This window comes from Homarus americanus, unplaced genomic scaffold (genome assembly GCF_018991925.1).
Source record: "Homarus americanus isolate GMGI-L3 unplaced genomic scaffold, GMGI_Hamer_2.0 scaffold39155, whole genome shotgun sequence".
NCBI classification, from domain to species: domain Eukaryota; kingdom Metazoa; phylum Arthropoda; class Malacostraca; order Decapoda; family Nephropidae; genus Homarus; species Homarus americanus.
The window spans coordinates 18,430,388-18,455,212 of NW_024737042.1; the positions used below are offsets into that span (position 1 = coordinate 18,430,388).

A 24,825-nucleotide genomic window follows, 5' to 3' on the forward strand; every position below is an offset into this window, starting at 1 on the left:
CTGGTCTGTGATATATGATTCCTGGACTACGTGGAGTGATTCGCTATAGCTCTCTGAATATAGTCGGTGATATAAGTGTGAGCGATTAATACTTACAGTCCACGAGTATAATAAAGAGACTATGTTGTAAAGCATGGCATAAACAATATAGCCTACAGTATATCTAATATTTTGAATAAAATTTTTTCAGGCATGAAGTACTACTACTACTTCCACTACTACTACAGTACTTTTAGTTTTTAATAACTCCAGCACCCTCCACACATTTTATTACCAAACTACTACGTACTACTACTACTACTACTACTAATAATAATAATAATAATAATAATAATAATAATAATAATAATAATAATAATAGAAAAGTGACGAACTGTCATCGTTGCTTCCAAGCAATAATAGACAATCTACAAAAAACGCGATACAATAATTTTAAGACAACTGAAAGTGCTTTTTTCCAAACTTAAATTTATATTGTTAGTAAATCTTAAAAAAAAACTCTTTCCATGTTATCACTAAAAATTATATTATCCCATGTCGATGTTTTTTACTTTCCATATGAATCATAAGTTCATAACTTCGTAGGTTGGCTGCAGAGGGCAGCACCGACGGTGTTCGTAAGGTTCTTGCAGTTCTGTGATCAAGAATAGTGGTGCCGGAGTATTCAGTGATCGCCTGTGTAAAGTGTTATGCCAATAAGTAGCGTCAGTGACGAGTAATTTTGTCAAGGTTCCTCGTGCTCGATCTCGAAGAGAGCTGGCTACGTATGCCCCTCTAGCTCGGACATTCATGGCCCTTATGGATAGTGTAATATAAGCTGAAAATGGCTCATCCTCATTAGCCCCGACATTTTTTTGTATTATTATTAATTATTGGGCACCCCCCTACATCCTTGTGTAAGGTGAAGCGCAGAAGCGTTTACAGCGCCCAACAGGGAAGCATGCTAAGTTCATGCTTGCTTTATGTCTCATGAGTTAAGGGCGTAGAAGCCTGAAGAGTCAATGGTTTATGTCTAAGCAAGTTTTTGGAAGCTCCAACAACTTGTCCCTGAATACGAAGTCGCAACTTTCGATTTACAGCAGGTACCTACTGTTTTCCAACCTTCCTCGTAGTTACAGTACATGGCCCACCCTCACCTGGCTCCTTTAAGCCAGGACCCACCCAAGGCCACTCTGCTCACCTCGGGCAGGGCCCCACACCTGCTGCCCTCTCAATACTGAAGTCCATTGCTGAGGGAGCAGCGGCGATAACAGCGCCACTTGACTTACGGAAACTGGATACTTCAGCTGCTCAGCGCCCGTCATATGTCCACGGTTCACGGACACAACTTACTGCCCTTCCCAACGAATCACCGAAACGCACAGGTTTAGGTGAGTTTTTGCCCTATCCTCGTGTCCACACCCAGCTTGCTACCCCTAAAACTCGGCACCCGTGATCGCAAAGGAAGATCATATATACCTCGCCTTACCTACACATGCACCACACCCTCGTCACAGAACAGGTCACCACTCTCGTCACACAACAGGTCATCACCCTCGTCACACAGCAGGTCACCACTCTCGTCACACAACAAGTCACCACCCTCGTCACATAACAGGTCACCACCCTCGTCACACAACAAGTCACCACCCTCGTCACACAACAAGTCAGGTCACCAGTCACCCTCGTCACACAACAAGTCACCACCCTCGTCACACACCACCAACTCGTCACACAACAAGTCACCATCACACACAGGTCACCACCCTCGTCACAGGTCACCACCCTCGTCACACAACAAGTCACCACCCTCGTCACACCAGTCAACCTCGTCACCAGTCACCTCGTCTCACAAAAGTCGTCACAGGTCACCACACACAACAAGTCACCACCCTCGTCACACAACAAAGTCCACCCCTCGTCACACAACAAATCATCACTCCTCGTCACAACAGGTCACCACCCTCGTCACACAACAGGTCACCACCCTCGTCACACAACAGGTCACCACCCTCGTCACACAACAAGTCACCACTCTCGTCACAACACCACCCTCGTCACACAACAATCACCACTCTCGTCACAACAAGTCACCACCCTCGTCTCACAACAAGTCACCACCCTCGTCACACAACAGGTCACCACCCTCGTCACACAACAAGTCACCACCCTGTCACACAACAAATCATCACCACTCGTCACACAACAGGTCACCACACACAACAGGTCACCACCCTCGTCACACAACAAGTCACCACCCTCGTCACACAACAAGTCACCACTCTCGTCACAACAAGTCACCACCCTCGTCACACAACAAGTCACCACTCTCGTCACAACAAGTCACCACCCTCATCACACAACAAGTCACCACCCTCGTCACACAACAAGTCACCACCCTCGTCACATACTGTACATCCACCTGCAGCAGCCAAGAATAATTCCTCTGTCCTGAACCTGGCAGTGCACACCTAATATTCTGGACCAGGTACTTAGGCTTTATCCCGCTCTACCTCTCCTGCTCCTTTGTCTGTCTGTCTGTCTCATACACACACCGCTCCTTGGGCTCTGAGGCCTCGTAACTCACTATGACTCTGAATAAATGAAGTAAATTGAGTAGATAATATAAAACTTGCCGCAGGGAATTGCATGACAACATTATCAAAAACAATTACATGGCGGGGAATTAGGCACGATATTAATTACGCATTATATAAAATAAATTACAGGACGATGCAATTGATACAGTGATGGAGGAAATGCGTTACTTGCTCTTATGTAATTCAGTTACTGTGAATTACAAAGTCAGTTGAAAATTTTCATCTCGTATTTTATCATATTTATATTTTCAGTTACTATAGCATCTCTTAAATCTACTTTGTCACTAAGTTGCTGACTGAAAGATTTTTTTTATTGTAACGAGAGAATAATGCAGTTAAATACATATTAATTCTTAGGGTATATACAGTCGTGCAATTTACATAACAGTTCACTAGGTACTAAGAATTATATATTTATTCCGTAGTAATAACAACTAATGTATTTTCATTCAACATACAAGAGAATAATACACTATACTGTACAGGATATCCGAAAACTTTGTGCACGTAGAACACTGACACACTTTATACGATAGAATATACATTTATTTTGAGTATCAAATCATAAATGTTCGGAGTGTTTCCCATTTCAATAAAAACAGGTTTGCAGTTGGTGTTTCATACTCCCGTGAACCCTTTGTAACGCCTCATGTGTTTCCCTTTGGGTCGACAGCTTTCGGACGCCATGTATGTTAAAACTGTTCACCACAAAAGATTTGAATAATAGGTTTTATCAACTACAGAACATTTATTAATTTTATGCACGTGTCTACAATACAATCCTTTGCTTTATTTGCAATCATCAAAAGTATTTCTAAATTAATCATGAATAATATTTTACTACTATTGAAAGACACAACCAGGTGCGAGGATGTACTTTATTCCATGTAGATGTTTATGTCACCGTCTCTCATCATGCTAAAAAAATAACTTTCATGTAATGAAGCGCGAGGAAGGTCTGCGTCTGCTCCTGACGTGCCGGTGAACGGAAAGGAACCATCGCTGAACAATATATGAGTTGAGACAGAACGAACAGCTAAGCAGTGTAGAGTTATGTTTGTCAGTGCTCAGTGCTAAACTCAGATATACATTAGTTCAGCGAAGGTTTGTTTACCTGGTGCTCTTACTGCTATGGCCAAGAGGCAACACTCACAGTTCTCAGTGAAATTTAAACCCCATATTTCATCCTTTCAGGGCAAAAAATGCAGGAATCAGGATGACTACAGCAACTTCTTTGCTTAAAGGTGAGACAACTATCCCGAGGTTTAGTGTATAAAACAGCCATGGTCTGTTTTCACTCGTCAGCTGAGGAGAGACGTAGAAATTGATAGTTCAAATGCGACGGTTTTTATTGATGAAGATCTCATAAAATTATAATATATATTGGTATTGGTTCTTGAAAACAGAATTGTAGGATTATTTGGTATGGGTTAAACTCGTGTGTGTGTGTGTGTGTGTGTGTGTGTGTGTGTGTGTGTGTGTGTGTGTGTGTTTCACTCACGACGCACTACTAAGCTGTCAGCTGGTAATGAATATCAATAATGCATTAAAAGTTTTCAAGCTTTATGAGTAGTATAAAATTTTATATGTAATTTACGTATAATTATGTAATTCATAAGCAATTCACATGTAGTTTATATGAAATAGTAAACACTTTTCAGTAATCAGAGAGTATGTAAATTAGTCAAATGTTTCTCTTTATTTTTAATGATCGACATATAAATATTTCCAGGTACAAAATGCTCGGATTGCAAACATAAAAATGATTTATTTTATTCTAATTTAATTTTTTATCTAATTATAAATCGGAAAATATCTACAAAATTGCTGCTCACTTAAATGCATCGACTAATTGTATACCAATTATTGAATTTAATGACCCTAATCACGATGACGTCGCGCTTGTAAACAAACACGGGATACAGTGCATTGTGGGACCGTTGGGAGGTGGGGAGGGGGTCCATTAAAGTGGTTCTTGTATTACGAGAAATTTAGAAACTTTTCTTCAGAGGAGACATGACACCGCCCTTGTGAACACTGCTGTCTGTCATCCGTCATCTTGAATTGTTTTTCTTCTTTGACACAAAGTGCATTAGGCAAAACAAGCCGTGACGTCATTGAGAAATATGGTTATTCGGAAATATATAGGCAAATAAGCCCAGAAAAATATCCAAATACAAATGTAAACATAACACTACCTAAAAATGTTTTATGACACTCGGTTGTTTCAAAAACCATGTGATGAAGGTATATTAGAAGTAATATTTTCTCTATAGACCAAGAATCGTTCAGAGCTCTTTTTATAAATAACACCTACGACGCGACACGTTTGTACAAGTTAGAGTTTTAGGTCTCATAAAGTATCAGGGAACATTATCTCTGTGTTGTTGGTCCGTCATGTTAGATATCCATCACTGCCCAGCAACAACCAATGGACTTGAGCTGGAGGTCAAATATACAGTAGACAAGCAACACCTTCAACTTTGATGCCGTCTCACTCAGGTCACGAAGCTCACAGTCCACTCACAACTCTGGGGGAGGGATGGCAGTGTGCTTCTGTACACAGCTCTAGTTTTATTTACACGTGTCTTTGATACTTTTATATACAGTAGTATCATCTTCACGGTACTTATATTTCCCAGTGTCTAAAACTCTACAAACATTGTCAAAAAATTGTACTAAAATATAAGGAAACTTGACCGAGTTCCTTATCTTCCTGTGCTGTACCAGTTAAAATAAATGTATAATTTTTATGACCTTACTGATGTAGCTATGCCAATATATTCACCAGTAATTAGAACAATAGTTTTCCCTGTTACGCAAACCATGAAAGGTTTAGTTGAAATTATGTGAAATAAACTATTTACCAATGTTTAAAAAAACAATTATTATTAGGTTTTTATCTGTTATACTTAATTCATTAGTAACCTTGGTTATATAATGCATCAGCCACCACAGGCAGCACAGTATTACGTCTTTCTACGGATTTATATATTTTTTTCAATTGTCTACTTCATACATATTGTTTACTGTACTGAATACTTATGATGTTCATTATTATTTTAAAATGCATTAACAAGTCTTCACTAAAGTTTATAGTGTCAGGCTTACGGAGGCAAAACTCGTCTTATATCATAATTTCCTCTATTAAGAAACTCATCATAGTCATGATAAGCAATACTATGTAAACAGGTCTTCTGAAGACCGTAAATTGCCAAAATAGTTCAATGAGTGAAATAAAAAATGCTTCTCCTATTTCGCTCGGTGAGTTATTTCGACAAGCATGATTCTGAGCTTCAATAAGACAATTAGTTGTGGTCAGAGAACTGCCAAATATGACACAGCAAGAGTTAAGATAAGAACGGTGTGATGATGAGATGGGGTGTTGTGAAATTCTTTGTTCAAATGTACAAATTCACATCTGTTACTTTTTGTGTTTGTGTCGCTGAAGGACACGTTGTTGTTTGCATCCCACTCACCCATGTGTACAGAATCTCTCTGTCGGGTTGAGGTTGTCCTTTATTTGTCTCGGTTATTCTTATTTTGTGTGATTAGGGCATTAAGACCAGAAGTTAGTACTACTACTACTACTACTACTACTGCTACTACTACTACTACTTTTTTTTTTTTAAATTGGCCTCCAGCCTACCCCAGTAGCCACACCTTCGCCGCCATTTTATTTCCTTAATATTAAATATCCTAATACATAAGAAGCTATCCTATTTGTGTTGAATTAGTTGAGCCGCAAATCTATGCGGCATTCAGTGACTGTAGCCTCATAGTCAATATCAGCAGCAGTTGTCAGAATTGGGGCAGAAGCTCTCGTTCCCCTGAGGCAGAGAAAGCCGACCGAAGGAGAGAGAAAGACAGTAGACATCTCATCCAGGCTGTAACATAAATTCTGGGCTGCTGCTTCTGTATCACCTCCGCGAGTCTGGCGTAGAAACATCTTGCACTTGGTCCCATCCCACCAGAGGTTGTGAACACTAGAGGAGTGAAGCTGCCTTGATCAACGTTTTGAATTCTCTCCCCATATGCCCTTATCTTGTCGTTCTCGTTCCTCCTGTGTGCAGCATCGAGAACTAGATTACGGTGACATGAGGCCATGAGATAAAAAATCCTGATGTCGAAGAAAGCTCGCTGTCCTCGCGTCCAGAATCCTCGAGCACTGACGTCAACACGGGCTTCGTTAGATATGTTTATAGTCGTATGTTGGAAGATCTCACCATCCACAGGAAGGAGGGTCGGTTCTACCATGACATCCTGGCAGATTTCCTTCAACATATTTGCTGTGAGGTCCCTTACTTCGTCATGCCTCATGCATATGAAGCCCCCTTTCTTGCACACCATGGCGTGATCGACGTCATAGGAAGAGCCTCACACGCATAGGGAGGGTAAACCTTCTACTGGCTGACCGTACCTTAGAGCAATGGCATCTATAAATTCTTGTTTATTGAAACTGAAACCATTTGCCCTTATCGGTAACGTAGTTAACCAGTTCGAGGCGCCCACTTCCTGCGCAATAGCTATTTTTTTTTTTTTTTTTCAGCTACCTGCAGCAACAGTTGCTGCAGCTTATCATTTTGGCAGAGCTGTCGTTCTGTCGTAATGGACCTACGAATCTTGTTTACTTCACTGGTATCCACCTACCCTGTTGTGTTCTGGGCTATTATGTGGTCCATGAGGGCTGCCGTGAGCGTAAGTGAATTTTGATGTTCGGTGGCTGCAATCTCCTCTGGATTGATTAGTTCTATCCCTCCCAGTCTTGATGGAAATGCAAGAAGTGATCTTTCTACTGGGGTTAAGTGAGGGTGTTTCACTAATTTGGGAATGAAATTGACACTGATAGCTTCTTCCAGAGGGTGGAGGAGGGCTCCGATATCAGGGATAGTATGCATCAGGTAGTTACAACGATGCTTGACTCCATGGGTGAATGCAGCAGAAGCCGCATGTGGTTCTGTGTTAGCAATCTCAGACAGAGCTTGGATTTCACTAACCCACTCATTCACCTTTCCCGCTACGTACTCGGTCTTGGAGTCCGTAGTGCCAATTACTGTGCCTAGATGTCTTTCGCCGTCCTTAGTTATTTTGACCTCACTTCCGTCAAACACCTCCATTGCCCGTTCATGATGTTCTGGCTTCACGATGAGGAAGGACTTGCTGGCGTTTGGGTGGTACCCTATTTGTGGACCTCGCAATGTTACCAAGTCCCACCACTTTTTGATGCCCTCCACTTTTCCTGCTCCTGTAAGGTCATCAGCATACTCCACTTATTTGACCCCAGTTATGTCTTGTTGGAGCAGTGATAGGCCTATTGCATACATTGCCATTGCAACAGGGTTCCCTGTGTTGTTCCCTCGGTTGACTGTAAGATGGTATCACCTCTTAGCGCCTTGTTGTTTACTATATAGAGGTCTGATGGATTCCTATACGAGTTTTCAACATACATTGCAAAGCTTGGACACTTGATCTTGATGTTGTGCAGTGCAGCCTTGCGATTAAGTATGTTGAATGCGTTTGAAGCATCTACCAAGAGAACGGCCTCACAATCACGCTGCTCAAATATCAATCTCATGGCGTGAATGGCGGCCTCCCCACCAGCCTGGTGGCCAGCACACACTTGTAGGTTCCCTGCTGCTGCCCTGACATCATCCTTTACAACCTCCATTATGCATTTTCCGATGATCCGCCTCAGCACTTCCCCCACCCCTATAGGTCTACATCCTGGCTTTTTTTCCAGAGGAATGAGGCGGCAGGCCGTCACGGCCTGGAGGTGATGGCAGCAAGAGGATGCCAGCTTTCTTGCAAGGACGGCAATGGCAGTGCAGAGATCGCTTGCTACAGGGCCAAACTTGTTTGTGTTGAGGATGACTCTCCAACCGTTTGCATCCAGACCTGAAGGGCTGGCTCCTCCTCGAGTCTTCAGTGCCTCTTTCCACACCATCTCTCCTTTTATTTTCTCGAACAGGACAGCGTTTGGTGGGCTATAGTCACCCTCGAACCTGATGCCTTCTTCATCACTTGCAGGGGGATGTTTATCTTTCAGTAGTTTTATTGTATCTCTGTTTATTAGCATAACCCCACCGGAGGATTCCTCTGTGAGAGATCTTACCGCCAGAGACACTTTTCCCACACACATTTTGTTTCCAAATTTTCTTGGCACGTCATCGGTGTTTTGCTTTCCGTCACCAGTAATTTTTAGTATCTCCTGCAGTTTTCTTGCTTCACATAGGAGATCAGCAAGGGCCCAAGTCTGCCACATTGCCAATCTTCTCTTCATTGCTGCCACATTGCCAATCTTCTCTTCATTCCTGCCACATTTTCTTTGTACTTAGTCTTTGTGTGTGTCCTCTGACAAAATAGATGTGGTATTATTGCCAGAATTTGAAGAGCTAAAGGGGCGAGGAAGCGGTCCTGAGTGTAATCAGTCATGAGGCGAGTCATCTCCCGAATCATTTCTTTGGTGGCCGCACACTTGGGTGGTTGAAATAGGTTAGCGGGCGACCACCTGACAATTTCTGAGTAGGTTTCTTTGACCCATATGTCTGCATTTTCCGTCGACATGCCATTCCACTGAGGTGGCTGTCTCTCATTCTCCTCGTGGAAGTCTACTGCTACTACTACTACTTTTTTTTTTTATGACGTGGCCTCCAGCCTCCCCCAATAGCCACACCTTCGCCACCATTTAATTACCTTAATATTAAATATCCTAATACATAAGTAGCTACCCTATCTGTGTTAAATTAGTTGAGCCGCAGATCTATGCCGCATTCAGTGACAGTAGCCTCATAGTCAATATCTGATTATCTGAAGCAATTGTCGGAGTTGGGGCAGAAGCTCTCGTTCCCCTGAGGCAGAGCAAAGCCAACCGAAGAAGAGAGAAAGGCAGTCGACATCTCATCCAGGCTGTAACATAACTTCTGGGCTACTGCTTCTGTTCGGAGATCACCTCCGCGAGTCTGGCGTAGAAACATCTTGCACTTGGTCCCATCCCACCAGAGGTTGTGAACATTAGAGGAGTGAAGCGGCCATGGGATCAAAAATCCTGATGTCGAAGAAAGCTCACTGTCCTGCGTCCAGAATCCTCGAGCACTGACGTCCACACGGGCTTCGTTAGATGTGTTTGAAGTCCTGTGTTGGAAGATCTCACCAGCCAATGGAAGGAGGGTCGGTTCTACCATGACATCCCGGCAGATTTCCTTCAACATATTTGCTGTGAGGTCCCTTACCTCGTCATGCCTCATGCATATGAAGCCCCCTTTCTTGCACACCATGGCGTGATCGCCATCATAGGAAGAGCCACACACGCATTGGGAGGGCAAACCTTCTACTGGCCGACCGTACCTTAGAGCAATGGCATCTGTAAATTCTTGTTTATTAAGACTGAAACCATTTGCCCTTATCGGTAACGTAGTTAACCAGTTCGAGGAGCCCACCTCCTGCGCTATACCTACTTTTTTTTTCAAATTTTCTGCTACCTGCAGCAACAGTTGCTGCAACTTATCATTTTGGCAGTGCTATCGACTGTCGTAATGGACCTATGAATCTTATTTACTTCACTGGTATCCACTTCCCCTGTTGCATTCTGGGCTATTATGTGGTCTGTGAGGGCTGCCATGAGCTTAAGTGAATTTTGATGTTCAGTGGCAGCAATCTCCTCTGGATTTGTTAGTCCCATCCCTCCCAGTCTTGATGGAAGTGCAAGAAGTGCTCTTTCTACTACTACTACTACTACTACTACTAATAATAATAATAATAATAATAATAATAATAATACTATAGTAGGAACTAATTCCTGACCCTGAGGAATCCCGGCATGGATAAAGTTAAGAAGAAAGAAAAAACATCCCTAACCTAAAGTACAGCTACACCCTTCATGATTACAAAGAAGAGAAGCAATTAAGATGGCTAAGGAAAACACAAACACAAGTAGGAATTTATGATAGTGTTGAAATAAAATGACGACCATAAAGCGAACACTATTGAAGACATATTGTAGACTGTTGATTAAATTGTGATATTGAAGGCGATTTTGAATATGACTCTTCACAACTGAGTGAAAAATATAACATAGGAGAGGTCTGTTAGTTATATTTTAGCTGAAGACTGAAGTGTAATGAAACGGACTGACGAGTTTGGACAGAATATGAGAAGGCTCTGTAAAGGACTTCTTAAAATACGTGGGACCCATTTATGGAGGAAAACAAAACTGTGGTGATTGGGATTTGTGTTTGGCATTTGAACTCATGGAGGTACAGTTGTTAATGTGATGTCACGTGACCTGAAAGTTAAAAAAAAGAAATGACGGATATGTTGAACGAGCAATATAAGAAAGGAAGAACTCATCCGCAGTATGTTAATATGATATTAACGCCCCAGAGTAACAGATATAGAGGTCTAATTAAGAGTAACCTTCACCACTTAGCTGTAAAGACATATTGAACAAACAATAATTTCATAGATCGGGGTCCATGAATCCACCACCGAGGCTGAAGGATGTATGGAAGAGATGAGGGAGTAAACAAGAACTCTATTGAACAGTAGAATATAAAAACAACGAAACATCTCAAATATTCTACAAAAATTTTGAAAAAAGGGATGTGGATGTTGATGACTAGTGGGGACACACACACACACACTTCATCCTTGACCACTAAAGGGTCAAGACGTACCTGGCACTCCTCTGGGAGCAGCCAGGTCAACTGTTAAGTTGGCCCATGCTAACTCCCTCCCCTGAACCCCTCCTCCTCACCAGAATATCAACAAGTTCTCGCCAGAAGTTACAATCTCATTTAGGAAAGGAATTGAACCAATGTTGAACAGAGGTGGACAGTGGTAAACAGTGCTTAAGTCAGTGAAAAACAACTCAACAGTAACAGCTGAGTCATACCCAAGTTAACCTTCACACAGTGAAGTCCCAGGTACCCGGTGATAACTGCCCGTGAGACCCAACAACAACCAGCGATGTGTTAATCCGCCTACGGTAGGAAGGCCTGGGACCACACCTCACTCATATAATACCATCTGTGAGGGAATTACTACACCACATCAGGTTCTTCATAACACCATTTGTGAGGGAATTACTACACCACGTGAGGTCTCTCATAACACCATCTGTGAGGGAATTACTACACCACGTCAGGTCCCTCATAACACCATCTGTGAGGGAATTACTACACCATGTGAGGCCCCTCATAACACCATCTGTGAGGGAAGTACTACACCACGTGAGGTCCCTCATAACACCATCTGTGAGGGAATTACTACACCACGTCAGGCCCCTCATAACACCATCTGTGAGGAAATTACTACACCACGTGAGGTCCCTCATAACACCATCTGTGAGGGAAGTATTACACCACGTGAGGTCCCTCATAACACCATCTGTGAGGGAATTACTACACCACGTGAGGTCCCTCATAACACCATCTGTGAGGGAACTACTACCACGTGAGGTCCCTCCTAACACCATCTGGGAGGGAGTTACTACACTACGTGTTTGCTGTTCAGCACCAACATTAATCTGTATGTTCACTGTATGTTCCTTTATCTTTCTCTAATGAAGGCTTTTGTTAAACCACCAATGTATGTAATAAGTCCTTTATGTCCAGTGTATATTTTCAGCCTTCGGGCTGCAGAACTTTTTCAAAAAACTGTTAATTTATATTATTATTATTATTATTAATATTATCACACACACACACACACACACACACACACACACACACACACACACACACACACACACACACTTCCTACTACTATTACTACTTTACTGTCACACGGAATCGAGTATGACGATCATCCAGCTTTGGTTACAATGACATACTGCAGGTTATTAATGATGTCACCTTCATTGGTGAGCTCTGAGATGACTCGAGAGGCTAATACGGGACCGGCAGTGCCATCCACAGATGTTGCACCTGTGGATGGCTACATGTAGTGCGGGAAGGACGGTGGCAGCATCTTTACGGCGCTGGCGCTTATCTGCCTTGGTATGCAGTCGGGCTAATTCGAAAGTATTGACACCTCGCGTGGTGCTCCTCCAAGCGCTACGGTGTAAGTTATTGTCTCCCAGGTAAAAGGGTCTATTTGGCACTTTTCATGTTTGTCTTAAGACTATCTTTATATATACCTCTTCCGTTGCCCATCAGCGTTGCGTTTACCATTCGTTAGATGACTGTAGAGTAGCTGCTTTGGCAGTCTACTGTCGTTTCATGTGGGTAACATGGCCGATCCAACGTAGTTGTTCATGCGTAATGGTTACCTCGATGCTCCTACATTTGGTGTCAGCAAGAATACTGGCATTTGTTCTCTTGTCTTACCAGCGAACTCGGAGGATGGAATGTAAACAACGTTGGTAAAGGCCATCAAGTACCTTGATGTGCCCCCTATATGTGACCCATGTCTAGCTGTCATATAGCAGGGTCGGGAGGACCACTGCTCGATATACGTGCAGCTTTGTAGATAATTTCATCTCCCTACAGCTGAAGACATGGGTACGGAGTCTGCCAAAGGCTTGAGACGCACATCTAATTCGATGAGGAATCTCTTCATTGATGTCTGCAATGGTGGACAGGTGGGAGCCAAGGTACTGAAAGTGATTAAGATTAGAGACGGTAGTACCATTAACTAGGGACAGACTGGAAGAGAATTAGAGTCTTAGGGTGCGGCCACACGAGCATACATTTTGTTGACTACATGTGACCGACAATACGAAATAAGACACAAGTTTCCGGCTATTGGTAGGGTGCGGCCGCGTGCACTAGACTGGCGTTTCTTCTTGTTGATCACATGTTGGCGACAAAATCCATGCTCGTGTGGACGCACCTCTATGTACGTTCACCTCAAGTCCTTAGTGTGCATACGCATTTGCCTAGGTGTTCAGGATCTCCTGTAGATCGTGTTCAGTGTTAACGATGAGTCTGAGGTCATCTGCATACTGAAGTTCGGTGATGGAAGCGGCCGACCACCTTTGTTCCTGCCCAGAGTCGTCTTATGTTAAAAAGTCCCTTCATTCGGTATTGGATGTCCACCTCCGGCTAATTTTGGCACTGATACGAGTAAGGAAGGCAGCCAAGAAAATGGAAAGGAGAGTTGGTGCCTGTACACATCCTTACTTTACCCCGTTTGGATGAGGAAGAACTCAGACTGGTTGTCAAACTTGTCATTGTAGTGGATACTGCTCTTCATGTCATCATGTCATCGTCATAGAGTTGCCTCACAATGGGGATGAATTTTGGTGGGCAACCAAAACGACGAGGGCCTTTCAGACGGCTTCCTAGTTGACTGAGTCGAACACCTTCGTAAGGTCAATGAAGGCCTTGTAAAAGTCACGATGATGTTATCTGCACTTTTCCTGCATCTGGCGGGCAGCAAAGATCATGTCAGTGGCGGCACGTGATGGTCTAAATTCACATTGAGATCTTGAGAGGAAGTTTTCCACTCCAGGAAGAAGTCTGTTTTGGAGAAATCTGACGATAATCTTGCCAGCTATGGAGAGTAGCGAAATCCCACTGTAGCTGCCACAGTCTGGCTGATCTCCCTTGTTCTTATAAAGATTGATTATGGTGGCGTATTAAGGATTTCCCCCTTCTCCCATATATTATCCAGGAGAGAGTAAAGACAACTGGTAAGCAGAGGTCCTCCTGCTTTATACACCTTGGCTGGGATTACATCAAGTCCTGTGAACTTTGTTATTTTATATCTCTTTGACGGCAGTAGCTACCTCCTCACACGATGGAGGATAGCTGAGGAGGGTCAGCTCCGGGTGTTGAGAGACCTGTTGGTCAATCATGACATCCACATCGGTGTTTCGGTTGAGCAGGTAATGTTGGTGCTCTTTCCAATGCTGAAGGATACCCTCTTTGTCTTTAATTAGGGAGTTACTGTCGGATGAGCTGAGGAGGGTCGTTCCATCAGCAGTTGGGCCGTATATTGCTTTGATGGAATTGAAAAATTTGCTCACCTTGAGTTGATCGACAATTTTTTTTTTTTTTTGGCGTTTACTCGTTCTTTTTCTTATCACACCATTCGTCACCTTAGATCGCGAAGTTTCCTCTGGGCCGTTGATTTCTTCTGGCGGAAGGTATCAGCTTTGGCCAGTGAAGGCGGTATGTTTATCATTGACGAGTACGTCGATTTCCTGGTTATTCTCATCAAAATAATCCTGGTGTTTTCTTTTGATCTGGCCAAGGGTCTCACTGAAGGTTTTTATGATGACAGCATAGAAGGTAGCCCATTCGGCAGTTGGATTTAGATTGCTTATTGTTGGGTTGTTTATCAGCCCATCGTTGAGCAGCTCTCTGACAGAATATTCTCCCGTTTGATCCTCCAGTTGCTTGGTGTTAAAACCTCCTCAGAAGTTTGTTGCCTACGCCGGTTTGGGACAACGTGGGGGGGGGGAGAGTTTGGCGCTGACGACCCGATGATCTGTGTCACAGTGGACTGAGCCACGCATTGCTCGGGTGATGAGGATATCTCGGCGATTTCTTTCTCTGACAATGATATAGTCAACGAGATGCCAATGTTTGGATCGTGGGTGTTGCCAAGAACCCTTAAACTTGTCGGCCTGCCTAAACAAGATGTTGGTGAGAGTGGGGTTGTCTTCAGCACACTTGCTGAGGAGGAGTTGGCCTTTGGGATTACATTTACCTACTCCCTTACTCCCAATGATTTCCTGCCATAAGACTGCATATTTGCCAACTCTGGTAGGAGCACAACCTTATCTTCACTGGAGATATAGGTTAGCACTCTGTCAAGGTCAGGATACTAGGCATCCTTTATGGCATTCTTTGCACTCAGAGTTGGTCCGTATGCACTGACGAAAGAAGCATGATGCGAGTCATTCAGTGGGCCTTGGAGTGTCATAAGGCGCTCATTGACTCCAACAGACATTCCAGTTAGCCTATGTAGGATGGATTGGCAAATGGCAATGCCAACTCCATAAATACGGATTCTGTCCACAGCAGACTTGCCATCCCAGAAGAAGGTATTGCCGGAACCCCGTTCTGTGAGCTGGGACTCAGTAATGGTTGCTATGTCGATGTTGTATATAGACAGCTCTTTTGCCACAAGGGCTGTTTTTCTTTGAGGACACTCATTTTTGGCAGTATCCTGAAGAGACCATAAGAGGTTGTATCATTTGCTTTTGCTTTGATCTGTTGTGACTTTTTTGACCGCATTGGGATGACCTTTTTGGATGTGGTTGCCCAGTCAGATTGGTTTGTTAGGCAGGCTATCTTTAGGGCACCCTTCCTAGCCCCCTCCCCATGTGGGGTGAGCAGTGTAGCTCCTGGAAAGAGCTGCTCAATCGCACAGACAGAAACGGATTGCACTGCATAAACGACCATTTTATCTGTGCCTCCCATGTGCAGAAGTGTAACTAGTTACTCCTGGCAGTCGTCTCTGCCTAACCTCATCGCCACTCGTCTGTTGATTTATGTGGTGAGGCAGGAGCGCAGGCTGCAACCACATATCTTGGCTCTCCCTTTTCCTGATCCAGTGGTGCAGGTAGCTGCAACAACTGAGGAAAGGGAGAGATGCAATTGACTGCCGATCGCCCAGTTTGTTGGGTTTAGCCTTCATCTGCCGGAGTAGCCGTTCGATTCCCTATTTTGGTCACCTCTTCCACCTATTCTGCCGTTGGGGTCTTACTGAGCTCTGTAAGCGTGCGTTGCCCAGAGCAGTTGGCTGAGGGGTTGCCAGATGACGTTTATTTCCATTATCTGCGACACAAGGCCCAACCCGGCTTTCTGTCTGAGGTTTCCCCCACACCCTTTCACTGTAACACATACACAAATACACACACACACACACACACACACACACACACACACACACATACACAAACACACACACACTCATGTACGCACGCATGCACGCACGCGGATAAGGACTCTGGGATATACAAGAAGGATAACACGTCCAATTGTGGTGTGGCAGGGAAGGTTTAACGTACTTACAGTAGCATATGAAACGGTACGGACTAAAAGAAAGATCTAACCGGGAGAGGGCAGGCCATACATCGGGATTTCGTAAAAATGATTAACAGGAAGGAAGGAAGGAAGGTGTAAAATGTTGTGACAAAGGGAATGGACAATAAGTTGAAGATTTTTGACAGGAATAAAGAAATATGAAAAAAAAGTAAGTCACGGAACCAGTTGTCATATGGAAGGTTGAGAGGACAACAAAGCAAGGAGGAGTAGGAGGGAGATACATATGTTGATGTGTGACCGAGAGAGGATTGAACAGGCACGGTAAGGCGAGGAGGAAGGGCGTGTTGAAGAGGTGGTGGGCGATGTCTGGTAAGAGCGGATTAAATAAACATCCCCAGGGAGAGAGAAGGCTGATGAAATGACTGCTAGAGAATAAAGGCAGTGGAGAGAGAGAGAGAGAGAGAGAGAGAGAGAGAGAGAGAGAGAGAGAGAGAGACGTCTGATGTCAGGTTATGAGAGGCAGAGATGGTGTGTCGGTCAGCCTGAGCCAGCGACACTGTCAACAATTATTCCAGCTCATAAAGAAATTTACATTTTCCATTAAATGTATGTAATATAATATAGAATTTTGCTCCACGCTGAGTGCTTTTAATTTGCATACAATTTACAGGTAATCACTCGTTGGTTCTATAAAAAACATAGCCATTTTAACGTGTATACCATTACAATTATAGCTGTTAAAACTTGCTGCTCTTACTCTGATTAAATATGTAACCTGGAATTATGAGATTTTAACGTAGTAATCGCATCCCTATAATAGGCCCGCTGCAGTTTCCTCCATTCTTATGTGTGTTGGTGAATGTCTTGTGTTGGCCACGTGGAGCTGCTGCTCCTGGTGACGAGGGACTCTTATTCTTCCGCCTCTTCCGTCCTTTTTGTTTAAGTTTTCTTATTGTTATCACTATAATAAATGAACACAGGTGAATTCGAGTAAGTTGCAGCAAAAAGCAACACCATTAACGGGAGTCCATTAGGTGACCGTTAACACTCAGACACGGCGAGCACAGTAATAATGAATGCACGTTCATGTATGTAGTCTGAAGAGCACCAAATGAATATTCACTAAATGAAGAGAAAACACAGAGTTGTAGGAACTGCTCTCTGCTTTTATACATCGAATATTCTATTATTTTTTTCTGGCAATATCAATAACCTATGACGCTGCCTCGTTGGTGTGGCTGCCACTAGATTACCCAGGTTAAGTTAGGTGAAAGCATGATTCATGTTACATGGTGTCAGACTCACGCCACTCATTCACATTGCGATCGTTTAGTGTCCGTGTGGAGTGGCGGCAGCGAGGATGCCCGTGTTAACACCAGACATCATCCACTTCCGCCTTAATTCCCGTGCTTGTAACACGACGCTCCAGGAAGTCTTGACCATAAACACTTGGCGGAGTGTGAACCCGGCTGCCGCTACTTTAATAAAAGTAAAGTATTATCGTAAAACTGAAGCTGTTACTGGCGTTTTATAATTACAGTATATATATATATATATATATATATATATATATATATATATATATATATATATATATATATATATATATATATATATATATATATATATATATATATATATATATATATATATATATATATATATATATATATATATATATATATATATATATATATATATATATATATATATATATATATATATATATATATATATATATATATATATTAAATTAAGTGACAGCGTACATTGGCCCCGAACAGGGTTGGCCAACTATGGCCCGTGGACCACATCTGGCCCACCAAGCAATTTCATCCGGCCCACGAATGCTTGGCATTATTATTATATAAGTGTGAGCTTTAAGTAAATGTAATTTAAAGCGATGTGTATCTACGTAATAAAAGAAAAAATACAAACCAACTTTTATTTTTTCTTCAATTTTATAAACAAACTGATATTAATAGCAATATGACTTGTAGTTTGTATCGAGTACATTGCTCTGTTTAAGGGAGTACCAGTCCTGATCATGTAAGTACGCGTTCAGACACTGTGCTCACCACCAGGCCCAAATCTGTCACTGTCTCGTACGTCAGTTACCCATGAAAAGGTCAAGCAAGTGTTTGTGCTCCTACTCGTACATAGTGTGTCAGTTGCTATCTTATTATATCGTTGATATTGATTTCAAAATACATTATGGCGAATTCTGTTTCTATTACGAAGAAGAGAAAGGTAGGTAGTGGATGCAAAGAGTTTAATTTTACATGTTTGTGAGTTAAACATAAATGGCTGAGTGTTCTTACTGATGTTCACCTCAGAAACACACTCCGCGATGGGAAGATATTGGAGGCATAGTGTGTTGTCTACTGGTAGACCCTGCTGCCATATGGCATCACAAAAAGTGTGACCAAGTCCCAGGTTGCTGATCTGACTTTCTGCCTCATTTACACACAGTTGCAGGTGTCAATTGTTTCTCTTACTTTCACAACACAACATACTTATATCGTTTCTCATAATTAATTTATTTTAATTTTTGTGTTTATTTATGGTCCTTTATTATTATTAATATTATTTATTATTATTATTATTATTAATATTATCTATTATTATTATTATTATTATTATTATTATATATTTTATTTAATATTGTTTATAATTGTTTTTATTAATTTTAATTATTATTATTATTATTATTATTATTATTATTATTATTATTATTATTATCATTATTATTTGTATTATTATCATTTCGCCGCCAGGCCCTGATGTGGGTCATTGACCTGTGCCCTGGTGGGCTGATTCCGTAAAAAAAAAAAAAATCACATTAATAACCCTCAGGTCCCAAGGGTTGTGTCAGCTGTTTGTATTAACTACAGCTGTGTGTTTATAAACCAATTTATAGTTATACATATTACATGGTTACAATATGAGGTTTTTCTATAAAGAAAGCTGAATTACTTTGAAAAATTTGAATCTAGTATATTTACTAAACAAATACGGTTCATTTAGCTGCAACAGTATAGTTACTGTAGTAGGAAGTCTCACACACACACACACACACACACTATGGCCCGCCATAGGGCCATAATATTTAAAAATGGACCATTTGCATAAAAGTTTGACCTAGAAACTTTTTGGAAAATTAAACAATATTATCAAAGGCAAAATATTGCTCCTGAGCCGGCAAAGAAAAGTATGTGGTCGAAGTGTACTGCTGTTAGTGACCGAAGGTTGTGAGACACCATAAGTGTACAACTGTTACAGAAACTCCATACTACTCATATAAGCATGAATGAGTCAGAGCTGAGGTATAAGGATCACAGAGTATTACAATGCCCAGTTTATGGAGCAGCAAAGGGTTGGTCAAATTATAAGAACACATCAATAACAGTAGACCATAGATAAGAAAAGACTCCGGAAGAAACCAACTACCAGTAGGTTAGGTGAAGTAGCTAAGGAAATTTGGAAACATACGATGAAAGGGAGGACTGGAGGACTAAAGACTGTAGAAACACAGTATAGGCCTTCGTCATGTATTGGATTAATACAGACAGTAATACATATACCGTTTATAATATGCACGTCATTAGTATGTTATAAATCCAATTTTAAAGTGAGTGATAACTAAGTATAAATTTGACAATAGCGTTACCTTGTGTCTTCTCGCCTGGCGTGTTGGTGTGGAGCGGCTACTGTGTGGAGGTCGTCTCCTGCTGAGCCCAGAGGCACCGCCCTAGGAGGTCCTCTGTCTCCCTCACCGCAGCGTCTAGTGTGCACAGAGAACGAAGAGAATTAGTTTAACGCGCTACGATCCTGGATACAAAGTATAGTATAGTATATGTACGACCTTATAAACACCGGAAAAGGTCATACAATAACATTAATAAAAACAATAATCGGTGATGCGAGAATATTTTTGTAAACTCGCAATAACTCTCCAACAAAAACAGAACTGCGAAAACAGAATAGAGAAAGAAAAAACCAAACTGCGGGCCAAAGTTAATATCAACATCCAGTTCTTCTCGGGAAATTAACATACATGAGAGAGACGTCCCACAGTTTCATTGCAACACAAGATAGCTCAGCAAATACATCTTTATTAGCTCCAGCTTAACAAATTATGGAGTTATCTACCGGGTGAGACAAAATTTCATGTTGTTTTACGGTGCTTAAAGTGTATGTGGACAAAACATCAATTTTAGATAACTCGCTCACTCTATACCAGCAGAAGTGTAATATTCACAAGCTCTGAAACCTCTCAGTGATAGCCATCGAGATGGGTTCATAGAAAGATTATGCATATATATATATATATATATATATATATATATATATATATATATATATATATATATATATATATATATATATATATATATATATATATATATATATATATATATATATATATATATATTGGGTGGGGGATGAGAATGAGGAATAAATATATATATTGTGATAGAAAATATTAGATAATAATAGATGAGTACATTGATACATACATATGAGAGAGAGAGAGAGAGAGAGAGAGAGAGAGAGAGCCTACATCGTCATGAAGCCATCAGGTCACACACGAAACTGTTACGAAGGTGAAGAGGATCCCTTCAACACCACGTAAACTCAACCAACACTGCCCTTCAATTTCAATCACCCCACTCCATACACCCACCCAGTCCCACTCATCCTCCAAGTCTCTCTTAACCATCCAGTTCCACTCACCTTCTCTCTTTCATTACCCACGTCGATACAGAGTAAGTTTTAACGCCGATATCACTACTGAGAGAGAAAGAGAGAGAGAGAGAGACTTGTATTCCTCCAAAAAGATAAAAGGCACTTAAATTTATTATTTAGTAATACTTGATCCTGTAGAAGTGGGGAAATAAAATTATAAGACGACAATATGACTTTGAAAGATTTAATTTATATTTAATTGGAAGGTGTGATGTTTAAAATGAGGGAGAGAGAGATCCTACTACTTATAAGTCACCCGAAGTTACAGTAATAATTTTCCTCAACAGGAAAAAATAGAATTAAAAACAAATTAAAATAAAATAAAAAATAATGATCAGAAGAACAAGGAAAGAAATAACTGGGAACACTATACAGTACTTGGTTATCATCAATATAGAATTTATATACAGTATAAAGAATCACAAAGTGTCACGCAAGTGTTATAGCAAACACATGTTGAAAAATTGCAGCACGCACACTTACTGTACATACTCACTCGTATATAAATAATATATATCATGATATACCAAGAGTGATATATCTAAATCTCTTTAATTCCTCTGTATCGTTGTTTACATTTACTTATGTTATAACTTCCCAGCAATAATACTTAAAGCATTCACGTACTAAGCAACAATACCTTTCATAAACGTGTCATCACACACACCTGCTCCACAACACACACTTCTAGCGTGGACCGTGACACTGCTAGCCACTCTGGACATTAAATTAAAGTATATAGCGTGAAAATAATTTTTTTCAACAACCATATATCAATTCATGCTCGATACTGATACATACAGTACATACACATATAAAAATATATTCATACAAATACTGTATACTACATTTACAGGTATAGGTACATAAACACCCATATATATATATATATATATATATATATATATATATATATATATATATATATATATATATATATATATATATATATATATATATATATATATATACCTGTATGTTATATGTGTGTGTGTGTGACTGCACTATGATCAGTATAAATGTATTCTGCAGTCACGACTGTAATACAATATTATGAGAGTTACATTAAACAAGGTGTAGCACAGGTGTAGCTGGAGGGACCTGCTAATACTGTTGTACAAGATGAGTAGGAAGAGTTTGTCTAGTACCACTCAAGGCCGCGCCCTTATGTCTGTGCTTACCAGTGACGGACAGCCTTCACATCCCACCCTAAAGAGCGACTTGTTGGCGGCTGCCTTGTTGTTTACTCCTCCTAGCCAACTTTTAGATCTTTTCATGTTGTATTTTTCTTCACATTTGAGATTTTCATCAGTTTATCAGTCGAATCCAGATGACTGTTCTTCAGTTCAGATATTTTTAGGGGATGGGGGTCCCAGTCACACCACTAGCAGTAATAAAAAAAAATCAGAATTCTTCACATTATTATATTTTCCTGGCGAGTGTTCATCGTCAGCGTAGTACTGGTCAGTTTGTCACTATATCCGTACGTGCTCACAAGAGGGTGATGGTGTCTTCGGGCGCTGACACGGGAGGAGGGGTGGATGGTGAACCCGCGGGGAGAAGCACCGAGAACTGGGTACTGGAGGGAGTGTGAGAGGTCCGCACACCAGGAGCAGCGGCGGCTAACTGAACCATCCACCACCCTGCTCCAGGGAGTCTCTGTGTGTGTGTGCGTGTCTGTAGATGTGTGCGTGCGTGCGCGTATGTGTGTGCGTGTGTATGTATGTGTGTATGTATGTATGTGTGTGTGTGTGGTGTCAGCTGCTAAACTTTATATCACGAGTTTTTGTGTCACCGACTTTAATACTACTTTATGAGCTCGTGATGGTCCTCTGAGGGACTCACCTTCAAGGATATGAACTAACTTGGTTCAATACTTTAACTTCCCACAACTACCATTTTATTGACCTATAACGCCTGCAACTTATTTGGTCGTGTGATTTAATCTCGTGATAGTATTATCAGACGTGGTAAGTTGTGGCCTGACGGAGCCTTCTAATGTGTGATGTGATACCGGTGTTGACCCGCGAGTCCCTCACAAAGATCACTAATTCCCAGGGAAAACGACCTAAATTTCCCTGATATAATTACTCTAGTTATAATGACAGTCGTTGACCACCCCCCCCCCACCCACCTCGCAGGTTGTTTTTACATCTCGATATTATGGATTTTGCTTCCCCAAATTGTGATTATTAGGCCGGTTTATGTGTAAGTCCTTGCGTTCAAAATATCCGTTCATTCCAGGAACATAATAATGTTTCGTACAAGAAAGTTCAGTGTGATGTACAACTTTACTATATATCTAAGATGAGTTCAATAACAACATTTTCCAAGTGTATTTACCAGTAATATCTTCCACTTAAGAGAAACACGCCAGCTTCAGTGGCAGGATAGTTCTTTGTGTTATTGAGTTCATTTTTATGTAGGCCTGCACCTCTCCTCACTCCTGTTGATGGAGATGAGAAACTGGAGGTCGCAGTTATAGCCGATTGGATTTCCAGAAATGTGAATGTTTTTCTCGCCGTGTGGCCTTGTCAGCTGTGTTTTCTGTGTTTAACCTGCCATTCCGATGATGATAATGATGATGATGATGATGATGATTATAATAATAATAATGACACGTGTAACTGTTTTGCACAGGTAAGTCTAAAAATTAAATGCAAAACAAATGTATCACAGTAAAAATATATGAATAAGGACAGCATATATCTTAGGAAGCAACACACCTATGATATTGTTTTACTATTTGCCAGACTCCCTCAGTTGACACAACCAGTCTCCACCCTTACCTTCCAACCTCTTCACCCACAGACTTGGAACAAGAACTTGAAGATGTTAGGCGAATAAACAAACTCGGAATTAAGCTCCATTGACCTACTAATGAATGTCTACAAGGAATTTTCCCCCGAATTAGTTAGAAAAATAAACCCTGCTTCATCCTCAAAGAATATCTCGGAGAAGCAAAATGCTCCACTGACTGGTAGACTCCATGTGTTTCTCCAATACCTGCGACAATACGGACATAGTAGGCGACAGGTCTTCAGCTTCCTAGACTTCATCTATCACCGTCTAGGCAAGTGTAAGATCTCAGCGGCTCTCACCTTAGTAGACTTTACCTAAATATTTGACTTAATCAAACACATCATAATTTTGAACAAAGTCATGAGCCTGGGGACCCGGAAAAGTCTAATTTCTTGACTTACCGACTTTCTTATCGACCGTCACCAACCACTTCACTTTCAACACACCGTCTCCATCTTTCAGTCACTCACCTGCGGCGTCTTCCAGGGAACTAGGATGGGATCTCTCGGATTCCTCATCCTTATCAATGATTCCCTGAAGGATACTCCAGCTCGTTGGAAAAACTGCACGTTGACGACTCCATTATTGGTATCAGCATTAACAACACGGCTCCTCATTACAGCCCTCCGGAACACCTGAACAGTCTCTATTATTACACCGCACATTTATCTCTCCTCTTTCATAAGGTTGTAGGAAAAAAAAGCTAAAATTATCTTTATTTAACAAAAACGTGAGTTGGTTATAAAGTTTTAACGGCG

At 41.4% G+C, this 24,825-nt stretch overlaps 1 long non-coding RNA gene across 1 annotated transcript in view; it reads right to left on the reverse strand.

Moving 5' to 3' along the window:
* The window catches only part of LOC121872756, a 37,988-nt gene extending 15,110 nt beyond the window's left edge, over positions 1–22,878 (reverse strand). Inside the window, exons 1-2 of the long non-coding RNA XR_006090150.1 lie at positions 22,447–22,878; positions 20,187–20,300 (exon numbers count right to left, since the gene is read on the reverse strand). This is a non-coding gene — a long non-coding RNA (uncharacterized LOC121872756). The remainder of the gene's footprint in view (positions 1–20,186; positions 20,301–22,446) is intronic.
* Positions 22,879–24,825: the final 1,947 nt, after the last annotated feature.